The 20,984-nt window shown below is 45.8% G+C and overlaps 1 long non-coding RNA gene across 1 annotated transcript; it reads left to right on the top strand.

Annotated features, from left to right (window-relative positions):
* Positions 1–8,918: 8,918 nt before the first annotated feature.
* LOC109284605 (uncharacterized) lies at positions 8,919–17,024 on the top strand. The gene is made up of 2 exons (XR_002092133.2): positions 8,919–13,359; positions 16,804–17,024. It is a non-coding gene; the product is annotated as an uncharacterized LOC109284605 (long non-coding RNA).
* Positions 17,025–20,984: the final 3,960 nt, after the last annotated feature.

Raw genomic sequence — 20,984 nt, 5'->3', positions numbered from 1 at the left:
TGGGCAGGGAGCCTGCGTGCTCATCAGTGAATCTGTAAGTGGGCCAGAAGTACTTCCGGTCCACTTCCAGGTCCGCCGCCAAGCGCACAGGGGGGCCCGTCCACGCCCTCCCCCAGCTCGGTGATTGGCCACAGGGGGAACCCAGATGCCCCACCAGACCCAGGAAGCACCAGTCATTGAGCCGACAGAGTGTGGGAGCACCCCCCAGTGTGCTCCCCGGTGGACCTGGAAGTGGACTGGAAGTGCTTCCACTGGAAGGGATCCCCCCGCAAGTTCCTGTGGGATGCTCCATCCATCCCAGCATCTCAGCATTCACAAGCCGCCTGGTACCTTGAGGTATGTAGAAAAAACATTTAAATCTGTGTCTATGCCCGAATCATCGAATCTTTCAGAATCTCTCTGAATCGATTTGGAGGGTTCCGATTTGATTTGGAGAGATTAAAGGGTCTCCTGATTCGATTCAGAGATTCGGCCACTGAATTGGGCCATATCTCCACCGAAGAATCAGGTCATATCTTCGCACAGTCCTACTGAGTGTTACCATTCATCTCCACCTTGTTGATATGTCAACAAGGCTATTCAAGTCTGTTGATGCTAAAGATCTCTCATCTTGTCAAGCACAGTAGGCAGTTCTGGTACTTATCAGGGACCCTACTGACCCTTCTTGCCCCATGTACTAGCTTTACAGGGAAACTGAGACATGCAACACTTACATGAACACATTTAAAAACAGAAATATTACTATACAATCACATCAAGTATGACAATCCGCAAATAAAAAATTACTACAGGGATCTGGGCATAAGGGTGAATGGGATGGGCTCAGGTTGTGTTCTCTACCCTTCTGGTTATATATGAATGCCTGGACAGGGACTTACATCCTTGAAATTGGTATGTGGCTATGCAGATGGTGACACCTGTAGTGCTTTGGTTCCTTCAGCCATGGAATGGTATTCCAGGAAGAAGACCTGCTGAACAGAGGTGCAATCCATCCAGTGAAGGAAAAGAAGACCATCTCTACACATAAACTAACTAACCTAGTCAAGAGGGCTTTAAACTAGATTCAAAATTCAAACAAGGAATGGAGACAAAAAACCTACAGGTAAGTGAAGAGCAAGGTGACCTGGGCAAAATTTTAGGAAGAGGAAACAATATCTGGACCCTTAATAAATGTATAAGAGGGACATTAATGGGACATTAGCTAGTCAGCTTATATACTCATGCAAGTATGGTGAATAAGCAGGAAGAACTGGAAGCCCTAGCACACACACAAAATGATTAACTGGGATATCTAGGATAGTTCACTTGACTAGACTATATGAGTCAATCCAGCTTGTACAGGAAAACTAAAAAGGAAAAATAGGGCTGCCTTGTATGAAGATGAGACACTCATGCACATACATGTTCAGAGGTCCAGAATGAAGTAGGCTATAGACCCACTGAAGGTCTTTGGGGGAAAAGACTTTGAAATAAAATGGGAAAAAAGCAAGGCTGATGTCATGGTGAGCATCTAAAATGACCAAACCAGGAAGGCAACATTTTTTAAAATCAAACTGAAGCACCAAATCATGGGACCTGGCACTTGAATAGGATTTTACAATTACCATGGTGTCTACTAGAGGGTAACACAACAGATCAACAACTTCTTTTATAGTGTTGGGGTCAGGTCCTTGGTATACATAGTGAAGGCTGTTTTTGACTTTCTGACTATTAATAGGGAGGTATGGATAAGAATCTAAGATAGAAACACAATTTGAGTGATTGTGATCATGAAACAATGAAGTTCATGATCCGTAAGAAGGAAGAATAGAATAAAAGAAACCCACTTCAGAAAAGCAGACTAACAAACTTGGGGAACTGGTAGGCAAGATCATATGACAGACAAATCCAAAAGGAAAAAGGAGTCCAGGAAAGTTAATTGTTCCTTAAAGAGACAACCGAAGAATCAGGTCATATCTTCGCACAGTCCTACTGAGTGTTACCATTCATCTCCACCTTGTTGATATGTCAACAAGGCTATTCAAGTCTGTTGATGCTAAAGATCTCTCATTCAGGGCACAAGAGCATGAAAGTATAGTAATGAAGACCTACTTGGCTAAATGAGTTCTTCAAGGACTTAAAAAATAGAATCTACAAAACATGGAAACTTGGTCATTTTACTAATGATGGGTACAAGAGTGTAGTGTGAGCATGTACAGACAAAAATCAGGAGGACTAAGGCACAAACTGAGGATATAGTTGGCAAAGGACATATAAAACAAGCAATAAAATGTACTTATTAGAAGTAAGGGGAAGACTGAGGAAAGCATAGGATCTTTACTGGAAGAGTTCATATATATATATATTTACTTCAGGCTTTACAAAAAAAGATCAACTGTCAGTTGATAAAGCATAGTTAGTAATGAGGGGAGGGCAGGAGTAGACTCAGCCTAGAGTAAGGAAAAGAACAAGTTATTGCTTATTTAGATAAGCTAGATATTTTCAAATAAGCAGACTTGCTGAGATTCAGACAGGTATTCAGGGAATTGGCTCAAGTAATTGCAGAGCCACTGGATATTATCTTTGATAACTCATGAGGTTAAGATGGGGTCACAGAAATTAAATAAAAAAAGGTAGGGGGCTGCCTTTTAAGTTACTTTATTCTCTTGTTCATTTTCCTGTTTTATAATTTACTTTGTTCTCTTACTGTAAACTGCCCCAAGGTTTCATGGCAAGGGCAGCATATAAATTAAACAAAAAACACTTCTAGTACCCATCTCTAAAACAGGGAAAAAAGAGGACCAAGGAGTTTTAAACAGGGGGCTTTACTAGATAACATCCTGAAAGAGTCAATTGTGTAATATTACTGCAAAGAAAAAAAACCACACCACAACTCTAATAGAATGCAGGGATGCATCAGTGGGAGTGTGATAAGCAATTTATAGAAAATTATTCTTTTGCTCTGTTCAGCAGTGGTGAACTGGAGTACTGTTTCTGGTTTCAAATTCACCCAAGGAACCTTGTCTGCCATTTCTGGTTTTGGGCACTATACTTCAAGGAAGATATAGACAAATTGGAAATCTTCCAGAAGAAAGCAACACAAATTATGAAAAATCTAGAAAACTAAACCTTTGTGGAAAGAACTGGGATTATTTGAACTGAAAAACATGACTCGTGGGAGCAGGGGGGATTTGATAACCCTTTTTCTATTTCAGGAGTATTATTATGAAGCGGATACTTATTACAGTTCTGGATCTACAGGAGACAGGACAAGAAGTAACAGGCTGAAATCACAGGAGATTTATGTTCAATATTAGGAAGAACTTTCTAACTCTGAAAGAGGTGAAACAGTGAAACAGATTACCCTAGAAGGAGTGTAGAATCTCCATCATCACTTAACTTCCACTTAAATACATCCAAATATTTGTTTGGGATGATTTAGACGGGGATGATCCTGCCTTAAGCAAGAGGTAGGAATAGAGAGTTTCCCAAGTTCTCTTCTGCCTTGTTTCTCCTATCATTATCAACAGTATTGCTTTACTGACTAGAGGACAGGTTTCCCTTGATTTATGCTGTAGATGCGTTCCCAGGGAATGTTGCATAAATTGAATTTGCATAAAGCAAACCCTGTTTACAATGAAACAGATAGGGATGCATTCTCAGGGCAGTGAGGGAGGGAGGCTGGGGCTAGGGAAGGGACAGGGAGGGGGATGTGGCACGGCCCAGTGGCTGCAAGCAGGCGGTGTCTTCCATTCCCCGGGCTGCAGCAAGGGCAGCACTGGGCTCAGGGTGGGCGGCAGCCCCACTCACCCCACTTCTCCCCATTCACCCCACTGCTCCGCTTCTCCCCACTCACCACAGCCCCTGCTGCAGCAGCCCTGGGAGCAGCCGGCACCAGCAGCCTGCAGCCACTGGGTTGCACCGTGCCCTGAACCCTGAGTGCTGGGAAGAGCCTGGTGCCATCACTGGCCTGAGCCTTCAGTGGCCGCAGGCCCCAACCTGCTCTCGTCTGACTGTAGGTGGCTGCCCATCAATGCTGTAGCCCTGGGAGCGGTGGACATCGCCTGCTTGCAGCTGCTGGGCTGCACAATGCTGAGGGGTTTGGGGCACAGCACCCCAAGGGAAGCAGAGCCCTGGTTTGGGACATGGTGCAGCCCAGCGGTTGCAAGCTGTTTACATCAGCCACTCCCAGAGCAGCTGCAGCAAGGGTGAGTAGCCATCTGCAGCCGGACAAGAGCAGGCTGAGGCCAGCAGCCACTGCAAACTTGGGCCAGCGGCAGCATCATGCTCTTCAGGGCCAGGTGAGTGGGGCCTGGCCCCATGGCCCTTTCCCCTCCCCTCACAAACTCAGACTTACCTGCTTGGGGGAGGGCCGAGTGTGCCTATGCCGATCGTATGTATGTGAATTTACCTTGCGTATAATGAATTTCAGGTACAAAAGGGTCATTGTATAAGAGCAAATTTGCATAAATCAAACCCGCATAAATCAAGGGAAACCTGTACTGCCTTACTGACTAGTTAAGACAAACTGTTCCCACTCCCCCCAAGACTCTCCTTACCTAAAGAGGGAACTGTAATGGGGAACCTATGGCTCCCATTACTGAAATAGAGAAAATGGAGGCAAACCACACTCAGGCAGTTAAGAGGAGGTCTAGTTATAGAGTGATAGGTGCCAGAGCCCTTTAAGTGCAAAGTGCCTATTGCTGTGTTACTAGCACAGCAGTAGTACAATAGGAAAGTAACCTGCAGTGCTAGCTCTGCAGGTTGGTAAGCCAAGCACATTAGGGAGTACCTGCAGACTGCCCCAGGATTACATGACTGGAAGGGGGCAGGGTTCTGGAGCATGTAAGCCCAGGCCAGAAGGGAAAAGAGCTCTTTTGAGAGTTCCATGCTGATGATGGACCATGAGCATGTTTTGCTTGGAGACAGCAAGTGAAGGGGCTGGGAGGCTAACAGCAGACTAAGGCCCAAGATCGGGTAGGAGTTTTTGTGGTATACAGCCAAGGGGTTAAAGTTTTAGTTATAGCCAGAGTGCTAATGGACACAATATATGAGCATGGAAGCTGTTCCAACCTGCTGTTCCATTAATCAAGTCTGCTGGAGAGTGGCAATTACCGTGCTCTAGCAGCTTTCTGTCTCTCATGTATCATCATCCCCATGCTTAACAATGGTGGTGGGGCACTTGCTGCCATTTTTTAAGCATGGGGACACTGATACATGAGACATGGTGGTGCTTTAATTAGAGTGGCTCTTGAAAGGTGCCCACTTAAATGATGACTGCAAACACCTGTGAGCCATGAATGTGGCTGTAGGGGAGGTTTGGAGGCCATGTTTAGTCCATAAGGCAACAGGTGCCCTTGGGAGGTATGTAGGAAGGCCTACATAGTGGGAATGACCAAGTATGAGTAGTAGGGTCCAAGAAGGATATATGAGTAAACAGGACAGGTTGTGGCTTGCTCTAAGATCCTTGGGCAGCCTCCCTTTACAGGTTTTATTAATACAGGCAACCACTGCTTAGCGCTTTTAATTAGTTCCTGAAAAAATGAACGTTAAACAAAACCAAGCATTAAGCAAAACCAACTTTCACTTTCACTTTGCACTTTCTAAAGCCACCAAAATCACCAGAATCAGGGCTGCCAGGATTAGTGTCAGTTTCAGTGCCAGCTGTATGATGCCCATGAACATTACAACAAAGCTTGCTGACCACTAAGTGGAATTGGGTATGAATATAAAATGAGTGCTATAGCGAAACAGCACTAAGCGAAATAGCATTAAGCAGGGGTTGCCTGTAAGATCAAGGTGCGGCAGGTGAGAGCAAAGAGAGGGACCTTATAGTGGAGCAGGAGCAGTCACCACCAGGGGGAATCAGCCACCCCTGGAGCACTGGTCCTGTTACAGGGACCCAATAGGACTTCCTATTAGGGCTGTGCAAAGCTTCGGTCACTGATTTGATTCGGCAGAGATTTGGCCTGATTCAGTGGCTGAATCTCCAAATCCGAATCAAATCAGGAGACTTTTTAATCTCTCCTAATCAAATCAGAACCCTCTAAATCGATTTGTAGAGATTCAGAAAGATTCCATGATTCAGATATAGACACAAATATAAATGTTTTTTCTACATATCACAAGGTACCAGGTGGCTCATGAATGCTGAGATGGTGGGGCAGATGGAGCGTCCCACAGGAGCACAGAGGGGTCCCCAGCACACTCAACAGCAGACCTGGAAGTGGACCAGAAGCACGGTCTACTTCCGGGTCCACCCGGGAGCGTGCTGCCCTTCCCCCCCTGCCCCACGCCTCCCCAGTTTGGCGACTGGTGCCTCCTGAGTCAGGGCAGGGGGCACCTGGGGTCCCCCTGCAGCTGATCGCTGAGCCGGGAGGGCGTGCCGCCCCCCCATGTGCTTGGCAACGGACCTGAAAGTACTTCTGGTTCACTTCTGGGTTTGCTGCCAAGCACACGGGAGGGTGCGGGGGGGGAGGGGGGGCCTGCGCTCCTGTGGGACGCTCCATCAGCCCCAGCATCACAATGTTCACAAGCCACACCTGGTACCCTGAGGTATGTATAAAAAACATTTAAAGCTGTGTCTATGGCCGAAGCACAAATTCTCCGAATCAGCATTGAATCTTCAGATTCAGATTCTGCCAAATTGAATCAGGGACAGTGTCTGAATCAACTAATTGAATCGCTGTCCCCAATTTAGGCTGAATCCGAATCCGAATTGAATAGGGCCCATTTCGCACACCCCAACTTCCTATGGCCCAGAATTGCAGCCCAGTGTTTGCTCTTCTTTTCTCCTCTTCTTCCTCCCCCAAGTCTGTAACCATGATCAAGAACTGTAGCTGAAATGTGAATTTGGGGGACCAGAAAGGGGAACCATAAGAACTGTTCTTTCAAAGCAGTAATTTTACTGCCATTTACAACCGAACAAAAAACTACCTGTATTGTCAAAAATCTGTGCACTGTTTTGTTTTGTTTTTTCTTTGTAATAATCCTTTATGAAAATGAATGGAAAAGTGTATAATATAGCTAAACCAAATTTTTTTCTCCTAGCACTGCTTTTAATGTTGTTATGACCTACATTATAATTGGACACACATAATTGGGTACTCAGAGCTGCAATATATTCTTTTAAATGTCTTCAAGGGAGATAGGACTGGACAAAATGTCCAAGTGTTCACATAGCATTATTTAAAATGCATCAGTACTATTTTAAATGCACCACCACACTTGCAGAGCACCACCCTTACCTTTTCCATTTCCCAAAACATGTAAGTATAAATTCAAATCAACTTGTAGTCTATCTTATGGATAAGCCATTTTAAGCTTACTTAAAAGGCAGCTTGTATGGTCTCCTCTGCAGCTGCAAGCTAATATGTAAAATTAGAAAAAAAAACCAATCTCAGAAAGTAATAATTTACATTGTCCCAGAAAAAGTCCTTTGAAGAAACAGCTGGTTTCTCTGTGTAGTCATCAAGGTGGCATCACTGACATCTTCATAATGGCTAATGAAGTAAGCTGCTGCTTACAAAGACTTATGCATCTCTGATTTAGTTGGTATATAAGGGTGCAACTCCACCCTAACTTCTGCCTGACTTCAGACTAACATGGCTCTTACTACCTCTCTCTGCCTTTCTGATCACCAGGAAGCAGTTCTCCTTCCTGAGTCAGAAGCGTTTTCTGACTAGTTACAGTACCGTATCTGTTGGAAGGGAGAGTAACCAGGGCAGCCTCTGCCTTTGGTTTGGGAAGTGTGTGGGAGGAAGGAATGGCAAAAAAATAGCAGTTGCTACAGTGGCTTCTGGATGCACTGCCACCACATGCCATGGCTGCCCCATGTGCAGAGCTGCCCTGCTAATTTGTATAACTCAGAAAGCAGTAAGTATATTTGGAGTCACAGGGTATTGACCTAACAACAAGGCTTTATAAACTTTGTAGGCTCTTCCTCCTATTATCCTCAGTGTCTGTCTTTATACAAACCTCTGATAGGATATAGACCCTGTAGCAATGGAACACTGCAATGCTATGTTTGTGACAAAGTTAGAAGACATTATGGCCCTATTCCACCGATTAGACATTAAATCAGGGGTTGGGCAAAATACTGTCCATGGGCCAGATCCGGCCCACTAAGCCATTCTATCTGGCCCACGAGGGCCCTAAAAAAATTAGAAAATTAATATTTATCTGCCCCTGGCTGCCTATCAAAGATAACAAGAGCCAGGGGCAGTAGGACCCAGATGGAGCCAGTGGCAGAACTAAACAGCCACAGCAGCCAGTCTGGCCTGGCCCCGCCCCCCCCTCCAGCCCTCCCTACCCAGAGCCCCAGCCAGAAGCCTCTGCCTATCAGGGACTGCTGGAGACTTCTGGCCTAGGGCTGCTCTTGCCTCCCTGCACTGAAGGAAATACAGATGAGGAGGGCGAGAGGGAGGCAGGGGAGGACTGTGGGTGATTGCCCCAGTCCTCAGGGCAGGCTGGGCTGGCTCCTGCAGTCCCAGGGCTGCAGCTGGGAACCACATGGTGCCGACGGGCAGGGGGTGAGCAGGTAAATGGATGCGGCAGGTGGGGGGAAGGGGTAGTGAGTGGGCATGCAGAGTGCAGTGACAGCCAGGCAGGAGTGTGGGGCCCATGCTGGTGCACCAGCGGGGCCTAGAGCAGGGTGGCAGGAGCAAGGGGTAAGGCTGCCAGGAGCTCTGTGGAACTGAGCTGGCTCCCTCCTCTCCCTGCTTGAGTAGCACAGCCCAGCCCAGCTCCATAGACCCCTGGCAGCCCAGACCCTGGACTCCTGCCACCCTGCTCTGGGCCCCGTCAGCACTGGCCCTGGTTCACCAGCATGGGCCCCGTGCTCCCACCTGGCTGTCACTGCACTCTGCATGCCTGCTCACTGCCTCTTGCCCCCACCTGCCACAGCCATTTTCCCACTCCCCCTCTCTACCCGCTGCTTTCTGGCACCATGTGGTTCCTAGCTGCAGTGCTGGGACCACAGGAACAGCTGGGATGTGGTGCTGGAGCAGCCGGAGGGGACACGGGGAAGCAGCAGGAGAACGGCAGCAGTGGCAGATGTGGGGATGAGTGGCAACGAGCAGGAGCACAGGACCTGCACCAGTGCCCTGGGGCCAAGAGTGGCAGAAACACAGAGGGCGGGCTTGCAGAAGCATTGGTGGGGGCTCTGCCTGCCACCAGGGGGTGGGGGAGGGCAGGCTGTGGGAAAACCCTCCCCCTCCTCAACCCTCCCCAGCCACCCCCCCCACATACTCACAGCGCCCCACAAAACTCATACCCACACAACCCACACCCCCCACACCTATCCACAACCCCATACACACACCCTCCCCCAGACCTCACATACCCACAAACCCAGGGGTGGGCAAAATACAGCCGGGGGGCCGGATGCAGCCCGCTAGGCCATTCTATCAGGCCTGCGGGGCCCCTAAAAAAATTTAGAAAATTAATATTAATCTGCCCTGGCTGCCTGTCATGCGACCTTTGATGGCTTGCCGAAACTCAGCGGCCCTCTGCCCAAAATAATTGCCCACCCCTGCACAAACCTATACCCACCCTCCTGCCCACAGCCTCCCACAATATACAAAAGTAAGACTTCATTTTAACCTATTATACAATCACCTCTATGTACACTACACAAATATATGTAAATCAGGACAAAAATATTTTTGAAATTAAATTAATGAATGTTGTAGTGCGTTTGTGTTTTAGAATATCATTTGGTATTTTTTTGGTTCTGAGATGGCAAAACCCCTTGCTGAAAGGAATTCTTCTGGGTGCAAGGGGAGGGACTTCTGGTGGCAAAGGTCAGGAGTTAGGGGGCAGGACTTCCAGTCCCAAGGTGGTGACCAGGGTGTGGGGCACATGTCAAGGGGCGGGGCTACCCATGCAGCCTTCCATGGCTTGCCAAACTCAGTAAGCAGCCCTCTGCCTGAAATAATTGCCTGCCCCCGCACTAAATGGACTGAGAAACCCAAGTGTGATCCTGTTCTATCCTTCAGGTCTCTGAAAAAAAAGTGTCAATATTCCTTCTTTAGTAACACACCGTAATCTTAGCCTGAAGACTTAAGTGATGGCTTTATTAAAACTTACGTTGTGAGCAGCACAAGTATTGACTGGTGGTAGAGCTAGCTGGAGTTTGGAGCAGTTGCACTTCAGGCCAGCAGGGGCCTGGAGGACGGAAAGCTAAGAATTCCCCTCTGCCTCCCATTCTGGGCTTCCTCCCTGACCCTGGCATTCCCCAGTTTGTCCCTTGCCCCCAAGGCATTGTGGCTGCCTGCACTATGTCCCCCAAAGAAGCAGATAGGGAAGGGTTAACCTGCCTGCCCCAATCATGGCTCTGTCCCAGATCCCAGCCCTGTGCTGTCACCACCCCGAGATGCTGATCCCAGCCCTGGCCTTAGTCCCGCCCTCCTGCTCTGCTCCCGGACACCACTCCCTGCCTGCCCGCCCACAGCCCCGTCCCAACCACCTGACTGTGTACCCTACCCGATTGGGTCCCAGGTTCGTTTCCATCCAGGGCCATGTGCCCTATTCGATTGGGTCCCACCTGCCTGGTCCATCCAGTACTCCTGGTGGCAGGTATGGGGTGGATGGGCCAGGGTGACTGGGCAATGGGGCTGAGGGTGGAGCTGGCTGCGGCAGAGGCAAAGGCTGGCAGTGGCAACTGGGAGGCGCTCTGCCCCCAGGGCTGCTGAGAATCAAGTCCAGCTGCTGTACCACCCCAGCCCCACTGTGCACACAGGGGTGGTGGGACTTGCCACATGTCCCTGGGCTGGGTGGGGCCAAGGGACTCACTGCAACCCAGACAAAATCCCTTAGCAAGCCAGAACCAGCCCGCAGGCCATATTTTGCCCACCCCTGATCTCATGCAACAACTTGCACAAATGCAGGATGCGCTTATTTCTGTACTATCCCAGACAGCTGCCTTTTTTTAAAAACCTCCCAGGAAGGAGAGTCCACAACTTCTGTGGACAGCTAGTTCCACTGTTCTACTATTCTGACAGTAAGGAAAAACTGAGATTTAGACTTAATCCCCTCTGCTGCAGCCTATACCCATTGCTTTACATCCTCCCCAAGGCAGCGAGGAAAACCAGTTTTCTCCCTCCACTTTATGTCATCTGAAAACTTGTGTTCGCCCATTTAATCTCCTCTTTGCCAAATTTAATTTACCTAGTTCTCTCAACCTTTCCTCATACAGCTCCAGTTTCTCCACATACTTCTCAAATTGCAGCACCCAGAACCACAGTCTTCCTGCTATTCTGCTCAAAAGATCTCAGGCAAGTTCATGTTCAAAAGGGATGACCTTTTATTCCTGGTTCATTCTCTGATAAGTCAGAAAAGGCCCAACACACAGCCACATAAAACACACAATCAAATAGGCACTGCAAACAGGCTCTAATCAGACACAGATAACCAACTTGTAGCAAAGCCTCCCTTGATGCATTGCTACCATAGAGCCTTTTCCACAGTCCCTTTTGGAAGTTCCTAGACAATCTCACCCTTATAGCTTCTTGTTTGATTATTGTATTCACCCAGGAACAAGCAATTTTCTTTTAAAGATTATAGGTGGAGCCAGAAATCTTTATTGCTTTATTCAGGAGCAGCTACAAGAGTGCACCTGTAGATTTTGGCTGAGCAGCAAGGGGAGGGGGCATGATGCTGATTAGTGGACTCCGCTTCTGCTCTGTGGAGCCAGCTTTCAGCTATGGTGAGCCTATGCTGCAGTAGGTAAGGTGAAATATTTTTTATGCCTTCCAAAACCACGATGCAATTTAGGGTGTGTCCTATGCAAATAAATGTGATCATTAAAAATGACTAGCAGATCCTATATAAGCCTCTGTTTTTAACCAATTAACTACTAAACTAAATCCTGAGGCCAAAATTTTAAATTCTTGCTCTCTGCCTCAAGTTGAATTTTTTTTTTCAGTTTTCACAAAAAAGTCTGAGGTTTTGTTTGTTTGTTTGTTTGTTTGTTTGTTTTTAATAGGCATTTTTAATAATTTAGACCCATTTTTTATAATAATGATAACTCAGGACATTGGAACAGGAACTTGAAATGTGATAGGCAGTTCCAGAGTCAGAGAAGTGCCTCTTTTCCTGTCCATGAAACTACCTTAAGTTACAAATGACATCAAATCACTATTTGATAATGCACAGTACAGCTTGTTAGACTCTTGATACTAAAATGTCTAAAGATTCTTGCTGCCATGAATGTTCTTCCCAGATGACACAGCGAATCTTGTAGACCAGAACAGATTTCTTTGTGGTACATTGACCAACATGCTTTTCCTGTTATTTTCCAATGCTGAAATACGCTTTGGCTTAGGAGACAGTACACTGATGTGGAAACACACAAGGTGTAAGTACAAAGCTCACTTCTACAGACTAGTATTAATATTGTGTACCTAACTCCAAAGTGTAGGTCCTCAGACCCCTGTTGGCTGGCACCAAAGTTGCTGTCAGTACAATTCCTTGGGAGACTGGATGCCTGCTGCAGGGCAAATCCAGTACTGCCTCAGCCTAGCTCATGTCTAAGCCCTGTTGATATTCACAGCTGGGAAATGTCTTCCTTTTCCCTGCAGAGCTTAACTTGGTAGGCATTTTCAGAGCACACAGTCCCATGTGGAAGACAGCCAGGAAGGTTTTTTTGTTCAATAACTCAGTGATTTAGGCTTTCTCCTAGTGGGAGGCCCAGATTCAAAACACTGGGGGGCTTAGCCTCCCCCCCCCACCCCAAAAGAGTGGCATACCCACAAGACTATAGGGTATTCTGCAGAGAAATCTCCCTCTGAATTTCTCCTGTCAAAGCTGTTCCACTCTGTATAAAATACAGAATTATTCTTTGGAGAAGAACTGGAACTCAGGTTTTCACCTTCCCAGGTAAGTGCTCTAGCATCAGGCACTATAGTAGTGTTTGTCAATCTTTTTACACTTGAGGCACCCTTCATTTGTCTCAAGGCACCCCCCTTCCCCCTCCCCCCCCCCATAACTTTTGTGAATTTAGCAGCACTCCATTTCAAAATCAAATGTATTACAGTGCTTATCTCTTTGCAGATGGTCTGCCAACGGGGGTGGGGCAGTCACCAGGCAGGTACAAGCTTGAGCCTGTGCTTGTCACCATGCACTTGATTGTGTCCTCACACCTTGAGGCTCCCTTTAAAAGATCTCCCGGCACCTCAGAGTCCCTTGGCACCATGGTTGAGAATAACTTCTCTACAGACTCTCATGCAAAATGGAACCAAGTTAACTGCTGACTCAAAATTAGCTGCTGCTGGGGATACAGCGTGTCAGAGGATCTGGTGCCTGTGAAGATATATCTGGATAAAGCACTGATGTGGTGAGTGGAAACAGGAAACTCCAGCACTAGGAGACAGAAGCCTGGTAAGGAGCTATCAGAATGGGGCAGTTAAGAAAGAGATGGGTGGCTGCTTTTCATTTTCTTATTCTCTGCAAAAGTAGAGAGCCTTTGGGTTGTGTTGCTTTTTCACTGTGAAAATGTTTATACATGGTAATCAAGTCACAGTTTACTCTTTTTTGTGAAGCTGAATAGGTTGAGTTCTTCATGTCTCCCTTGCTGTAATAAAGATTTGTCAGCACTTTCTCTTTTCTACACCCTCTCCATTGCTTAAGCACCCTTTCATAATGCAGTTTCTCTCTTTCTGTCTCTCTCTTTTTTTCTCTGTCTCTGTTATCTGCAACATGTAAAGAAGCAACTATAATACCTGCTGTAGGTATTAGCACTTCCCATTATATCAATTGACTTGCTGGCATGGCAGCAGAGCTGTCTGTCCTCTTTGGTATGGTTTGATCTGAGCATCTCAGCAACCCGTAAAAGGAAACAAAACACAAAAGACAAGAGATAGTAAAATAAAGGGCTGTAAGGGGGACATTTGGAGCCATGTCCTGCAAGCACCAAGACCAGATTCACCTCACAGACTACAACTAACTTGCTGCCAATGAAAGCATTGGACTGTCTGTCCCGAGCAATGCCTCAGCAAGTAGAGTCAAGCCTTTAGACTTTAAGATGTATGGTCTGGGGTCCTAGCTCCTCCACAGGAAGAGGTAGGATGTATCTGTGTATGTTAGGGTAGACTGAGGCATAGACAGTCATTAGAACAGGGGTTACCTTGGTGAAAGCCGAAGTCAAGTGACAGAGTCCAAGTTACCAAGCTGGGGATCAAGACAAGTTTGTGGTTAAGGCTAGCCGTTGGTTGAGTCAGGAGGTCCAAGCCAGGAGCAGGAGCAACTTAGAAGGGTTCCATGCAGACCAGGAGGCACAGTGAAGCTGTCTATTTGCTCAGACATCTTGCTAATGTCTGTTTGGGGTTCATGGAGCATGAACAGACAGGTCCCCCTTACCCCTGGGGATGACAGTCTAGGCTCTGATAACTTTCAGCTGGTCTGGGTAAGCAGGTCCCAGTGTGGAGGCATGGGGCACCAGGGATTCCGAGTCCCATGCCTCCATGCCCAAATCCGCACGTGTTCTTCACTGCAACCAGCTCCCCAGTATTTGGTTGCAAGGACAGTGCTTAAAAATTGAGCACTGATTTGGTGTGCTGCTGTTCATCATTGAGAACATCTGTTCATACACATAAGTGCGTGGGACAATGAATGGGGACAGCTGTAAAGTTTGAGTTCTACTTCATGGCTCGGGAAGTCAAAGAATCTGTACTGGAATTTGTGACTTGATCAGTAGGGGTGTGCAAAACGGGCCTTATTTGATTTGGATTCAGCCCAATTTGGGGGACAATGATTTGATTAGCTGATTTGGATCACTGTCCCGATTCAATTCAGCCGAATCCAAATCTGAAGATTAGATGCTGATTCGGAGAATCAGCGATTCGGCCATAGACACAGATTTATATGCTTTTTCTACATACCTCGAGGTACCAGGCACAGCTCATGAACGCTGAGATGCTGGAGCAGATGGAACATCCCACAGGAGTGTGGGGGAGGGGCCCAGCGTGCTCAGTGGCAGACCCAGAAGTGGATTGGAAGTACTTCCAGTCCACTTCTGGGTCTGCTGCCGAGCGTGCAGGGGACCCCTCCCCCCGCCACACCCCCCACCTCAGTGATCGGCCGTGGGGGGACCCAGGAGGCACCAGTCTCCAAGCCTTTTGCTGCCTTTCTTATGAAAAGGAATGGACATCCTTTGAGCTTTTAGGATTGCTTCCTTGAGGAATGACCACTCTTCTTGTACCCCCTTCCTCATCAGACCGTGGTCCTGCAGGGCCTTGCCAATCAACCCCCTAAGCTTGTGGAAGTTAGCTTTCCTAAAATCAAGAATTTCTACTTTACTAGCCAGTTTCCCTGACTTACAGTGGATGGAGAAAGTGATCATCTCGTGGCCACTGTCGCCCAGTTTCCTTTCGATCCTCAGGTTGCTCACGAGATAGTTCCCTTTGGCCAGAACCAAGTCTAGGAGTACCTTGCCCCATTCCCACAAATTATACACAAAGAGAGACATTAATTTTCTATCAACAGTGCTACCACAACCCAAATCAATGTCTTCAAAAGTTTTGCGTTTCCCTCCTCCCTTCACCTTGCTCTCCAATAGTACCTGAACATTTCTCAGTGCCAAGCCTCTTTCTTCATCTCTATACAACTCTGCATAACACAGATCTCCTTATCTTCTACTCATCTCTGCTTTTAATTTTTAAATTTATTCTTAAGTGTTAAATCATAGAACTTCCAATATTTAGCAAAGTTTCTCAGATATTCTGCGTTGAAGGCAGGAGATTATTTTTTTAGCAGATTCAAATAATTTTCATCAGATTCCCAAGCAACCATCTTTTTGTCTTCTCCCCTGTAGAACACTGACTTGATAGGATAACTTTTTCATTACTAAAACTTCCCAAACTTTTACAAATTAGTCAGTGATTGTAGGGATGTCATTTATTTTCCAAACTTTTGCAACTGTAATTTTTATAGCTACTGGAAGATAAATGATCAGTTCCCTATGACACTTATGTGTTTCAGAGTTCTCAGGAAGGTTCGGTAGGAATGCTATGGGGTTATCTAATAGATGGCATCCTATTATTTCCCTCACCATGTCTTCAAACTTCTAGAACAGTTTAATTCTGGAACACATCCACCACATGTGGCAGAATTCTCCAAGCTTGCCACACTCCCTCCAGTATTTGCCTCTTCCTATACTATAAAAGCATTTCATTTCAAGCAGTGTGAGATACCAGTGATATAAGATTTTAAAATAATTTTATTAACATGCAGATGAATATGTGAGGGCCATTGTTCCAGATGGTCTTCTATTCTTCAGCATTAATTTCTGATCCAATGTCATTAGCTCACCTTGTCATATACCATGTTTTCCCTTCTATATGGCTATTTATAATGGCTTTATTACATGGATAATAGGCCAGAGTGTAACCTGTATGTTTCCAAAATCTGTCATTTCTACTGAGGGTTTATCTTTCTTTGGGAGTGTGTTGAAAAGGGTCTTAATTGCAGGTATTGGAAAAATGGGATTTTAATGTCACCTACACAGTATGTCTTCAAAAGCTCTAAATATATGTTCTTTGAATAGTTATCTAAAATGTATGATACCAATATATTCCCATATATTGAAGCTTTCTAATAAATTATGAACATTAATTTCAATGTTACTATGTACAGGTGCTAAAGGTGATGGATATGGGCTTAATTTCTTAATGTGTGTTAGCCCAGGTTTTCATTGTTGTTCTCATAAAGAGGTGATTCTATAGAAAGTTTGGCTTGGGAGATTTCTTTAGCCATCGTTATATATATAATAATACTTTACACTCACGTTGATACAACCTAAAACTACACTTGCTTTTCTTTTTGCAGCTGCTTTGCATTGCAGATTTATGTTGAGCCTGTGATCCACTGAGACACCAAGATCTTCCCCTGCATTGTTGCCATCCAGCCTGTTGCCATCCATTTTGTATTTGTGGTTTTGATAATTCTTCTCAAGGTGCATCAACTTGCATTTGTTAGCACCGAATTTCATCTTGTTGGTTGTAGGCCATCTTTCCAATCTATCAAGATCCTGCTGAATAGTGCTTGTATCCTCCAGTGTATTTGCAGTCCTTCCCAGTTTTGGGTCATTCGCACATTCCCTCAGGAAGCTTTCTATTCTGGCATCCAAATGATTAGTAAGCACACTGAATAGTACTAATTTCAGAACAGATCTCTGTGGGACTCTACTCCAAACATCCTGCAAATCTGACATGGATTTGTATGACGTGGCCAAAGTCCCTATTACTTTATGAGGGGAGAGCAGCAGGCTAATGCTGCATTCTGGTGGGGCATTTGCGCTTAACCAGTTACTAAATAAGCAGCTCAGCTCTGCAAGCTGCAGCATATGGAAACAAACAGCTTGAGCTAAAGGAGGATACCTGGGCTTAGTCAGGGACCTGTGAGACCAGAAAAGGGAGGAGCTCAGTGAAATAAAAGCTTAGCCATGATGAGCCAGAGCAGTCAGTTAGGCCTTGGTCCCCAGGGGGAGAAGAGCTCCTGTCTGCAGTAGTGGCTGCAGGGAAGTTGACAGCATAGCCAGGAGTTTGCAGCACAGAGAGCCAAGATGAGTGTAGAAGCCTGCATTAGATATTGAAGGTTTTATGTTATATGTTGTGTTTAATTAACTGGGGGACCAGGTTGTGGTTGTAGGGGTGATGTGGAGGCCACAAGAGGGTGCCCGAGGAGCCCTCTGTGTTTGAGCCCTGCAAGGGCCAGAGGCCCAGGGGGCAGAGTCAGACAGGCTCAGGCAGATAGCCAATGCCCGAGCAGCACAAACTAAAATAAGACCTTCAAGATATGGCCATGGCTTCAGGGGAGGCTTGAAGTCACAGTTCGAGCCCTCAAGGTGCAGTTCAGACCAAGAGGGCCATGATTAGTGACCTGAAACAATTAGGCTGGGGTAGAGCCAGGATCTGTCAAGAGGGCCATTTTGGTGCCAACAGGGCATGAGTCATACAAGGCAAGAAGTAAACTAACCTTGTCAGCAGTCAGAGGGTCTGTGGATGAGAAGGACTGAGGGTCCAGCAAAGGAAGGGAAATGAAGCTACAGATAGCACCACAAGGATCGCTCCAAGGTTTGGGGTCAGCTTCCCTACATGTTATAGAAAGTTACACCAAGGTGTGGCAAGTGAGACAGCAAGAGGAAGTATGCAGAAAAGCCAGAGTGAAGGGCAGGATTTAGTTGGGTCACCAGGGAGCGCCACAGCTGCCCTTGGGACAGTTTTGTCATGGTTCATTTATAATTATACTTTGCTTATGATGACTAAGCCATCTTGTAGTGGGTTTTGTCTAGCCCACATTACTCCAGTTTGGTTATGAGAAGGTTGTATGGGACTTTATGAAAAGCTTTACTGAAGTCCACGTACAGGATAGTCCAATGTATTCCTTGCATCCATCCAGCTAGTTACTTTGCCAAAGAAAGAGATTGCATTTGTTTGGTACCATTTATTCTTAGCAGATCATAGGAAATTAGGGTTGGTAGGGACTTCAGGAAGTCATCTAGTCCAATCCTCTGCTCAAAGCAGGACCATCCCCAACTAAATCATCCCAGCCAAGGCTTTGTCTAGCTGGGTTTTAAAAATCCAAGGATGGAGATTCCACAACCTCGTAGCCTGTCCCAGTGCTTTGCTACCCCTCTTAGGGAGAAAGGTTTTCCTAATATCTAATCCATGCTAGTTGGTTGTGATCAGTCTTCCCTCCTCCAACAAAGGAAGTCCTTTTACAACTGGACTTCCTTAGGATTTGCTTCAGTAACTTCCCAGTTATTGAAGTCAGGATGACCAGATTGTAATTACCCTGGTCTTCCTTTTTACACCCCCCACCCTTTTTTCTTTTAAGAGGAGCACTATGTTGATCCTTTTCCATTCCTTTACTACCTTGCTCATCTTGCACAATTTGTTAAATATAATTGCCAAGGGCTCCAAGATCCCTTCTGCCAATTCCTTCAGTTTTCTGAGATGAAGTTTATCAAGCCCGGCTGACTTGAATTCATTCAAAATAATCAGAGGTTCTCTGATGATCTCTTTCATTATTGTTATCATGACCTTAAGCCTGTCCCTGTCCTTGTCTATATAATTTTTTATTAGCAGGCTGGTTGCAGCTTATTTTTTATGTAAAAAGTAAGGCAAGGTAACTGTTAAGTAGCTTTACCTTTTTAGCTCACTCTGGCTATTTAGCAATGGATTTACAGCTTCCTTGGTCTTTCTTTTTTGACCAGCATGTTTATAGAACACCTTCTTGTTCCTAGATTCCCTTGTCAGGTGTAGCTCATTTTTTGCCTTTGCCTCCTTGATATTTTTCCTGCAACTTCTTGCTTTTTCCTGGTTCCATTATTGGTCTGCCAACCCATCCACTGCCTCTGTGTTTCTATTTAGATTTTGAGGCATCCTAGAAATTCCTTGTATAGCTGCATTGACCTCTTGCCATTCTTCCTGTGCTCCCATCGGGTTGGAATAGCTTCTTGCTGAGCTTGCAATACCATGCCCCAAAGAAGCTGCTCCCCTTCCTGGGCCCCTTTATTCTTCAATCTGTCCTCCCACGGCACCTTGCCCACTGTCTCCTTGAGTTAGTTAAAATCCACTCTGTTAAAATCTAGTGTCCTAGTTATGCTGACTTAATACTTTCTTGGTGTCAGGCACCCCGGGTTCTCTGTCCAACTGTGGGAGAGGTCATTGCACCTCATTGGAAAACTACCACTCCCCTAAAGCTGGGCAGTCCCCAGCCAATGAGGTGTTTTCTCACCAGTATGCAGCTTCAATGGGTGGTTGGAGCTTAGAGATTCAGCTTGAAAGCAGACTGCTGTCATGCACCACCACCCACTACAAAAAATGCAAGGAAAAACCTTCAGTCCTAAAGACTGAAAGTTGGAATGTACGTACAATGACCCCAGGTATATCCAACGACCTCCAAACTATTGACAATGCACAAAAAACTGCAGTCATTGATGCAGAACTGTTGAGCCTGAATGTTGACATTGTCACTGTACAAGATACCAGACTACCAGGCATTGGCTGCCTGAAAGAGAAGAACTACACCTTTTTCTGGTGTGGGAAACAGCCCAAAGAAATCAGAAAGCATGGTATTGGCTTTGCAGTCAAAAATAAACTGCTGTTTGAAATAGAACTCCCCAAAAAATACTCTGAAAGATTAATGGTGCTTGGACTCACTGCTGCCTCTGGTCCTGTCAATCTCTTATGTGCATATGCTCCACCTCTCACTACTTCATCCAAATCAAAGGATCGCTTCTGCGATGAGCTTAGTGCCTTATTCAGTAATATTTCACTTAATGAAAAAGTCCTCCTGCTCAGAGACTTCAGTGCAAGGGTTGGTGCTGAGCACGCTGCCTGGCCTCACTGTTTGGTCACCAGTGATGTCAGCAAACTGAATGAAAACGGACAATGTTTGGTTGAACTATGTTCATGTAATGAGCTACGTATAACAAATTATTTCTTCAATGCGAAACCTCACCACAAAGTATCTTGGTGCTACCCATGATCTGCACACTGGTATCAACTGATTATCACCTGCTCATGAGACTTCCATGATGTAATCATTACACAAGCCTATCAGAGTGCTGACTCTGATACCGATTATTCCTTGGTATACACTAAAGTCAAATTGCATCCCAGGAAATTGTACAAGAGTAAGAAACTCTCCTTACTACAAATAAACACCACGCAACTGAAAGCTGAATACACATTGTCTCAATTAAACTCTCTCTGGGGCTCTATCATCTCTATGTAATACTGCTGAGGAGAAATGGATTCAGCTCAAGGGAGCCATCTATCCAACTGCCTTGAACTCTTGTGGTACCTTGCATCACAGCTCAAAGGATTGGTTCAATGAGAACTCATCTGAAATTATCTCACTCACAGAAAAGAAATGGTCAGCTCTCTTTAAATATAAGCGTGACCCTAGTCACTCCAATTTTCAGGTGCTTTGAAAGATCCAGCAAAAAGTCAAATGTACAGCAAGACAATGTACAAATGATTATTGGCTACAACTGTGCA

Source organism: Alligator mississippiensis, chromosome 2 (assembly GCF_030867095.1).
Source record: "Alligator mississippiensis isolate rAllMis1 chromosome 2, rAllMis1, whole genome shotgun sequence".
Taxonomy (NCBI): domain Eukaryota; kingdom Metazoa; phylum Chordata; order Crocodylia; family Alligatoridae; genus Alligator; species Alligator mississippiensis.
Note: the sequence above shows the minus strand (reverse complement) of the source record. Positions and strands in the feature narration are given on the sequence as shown.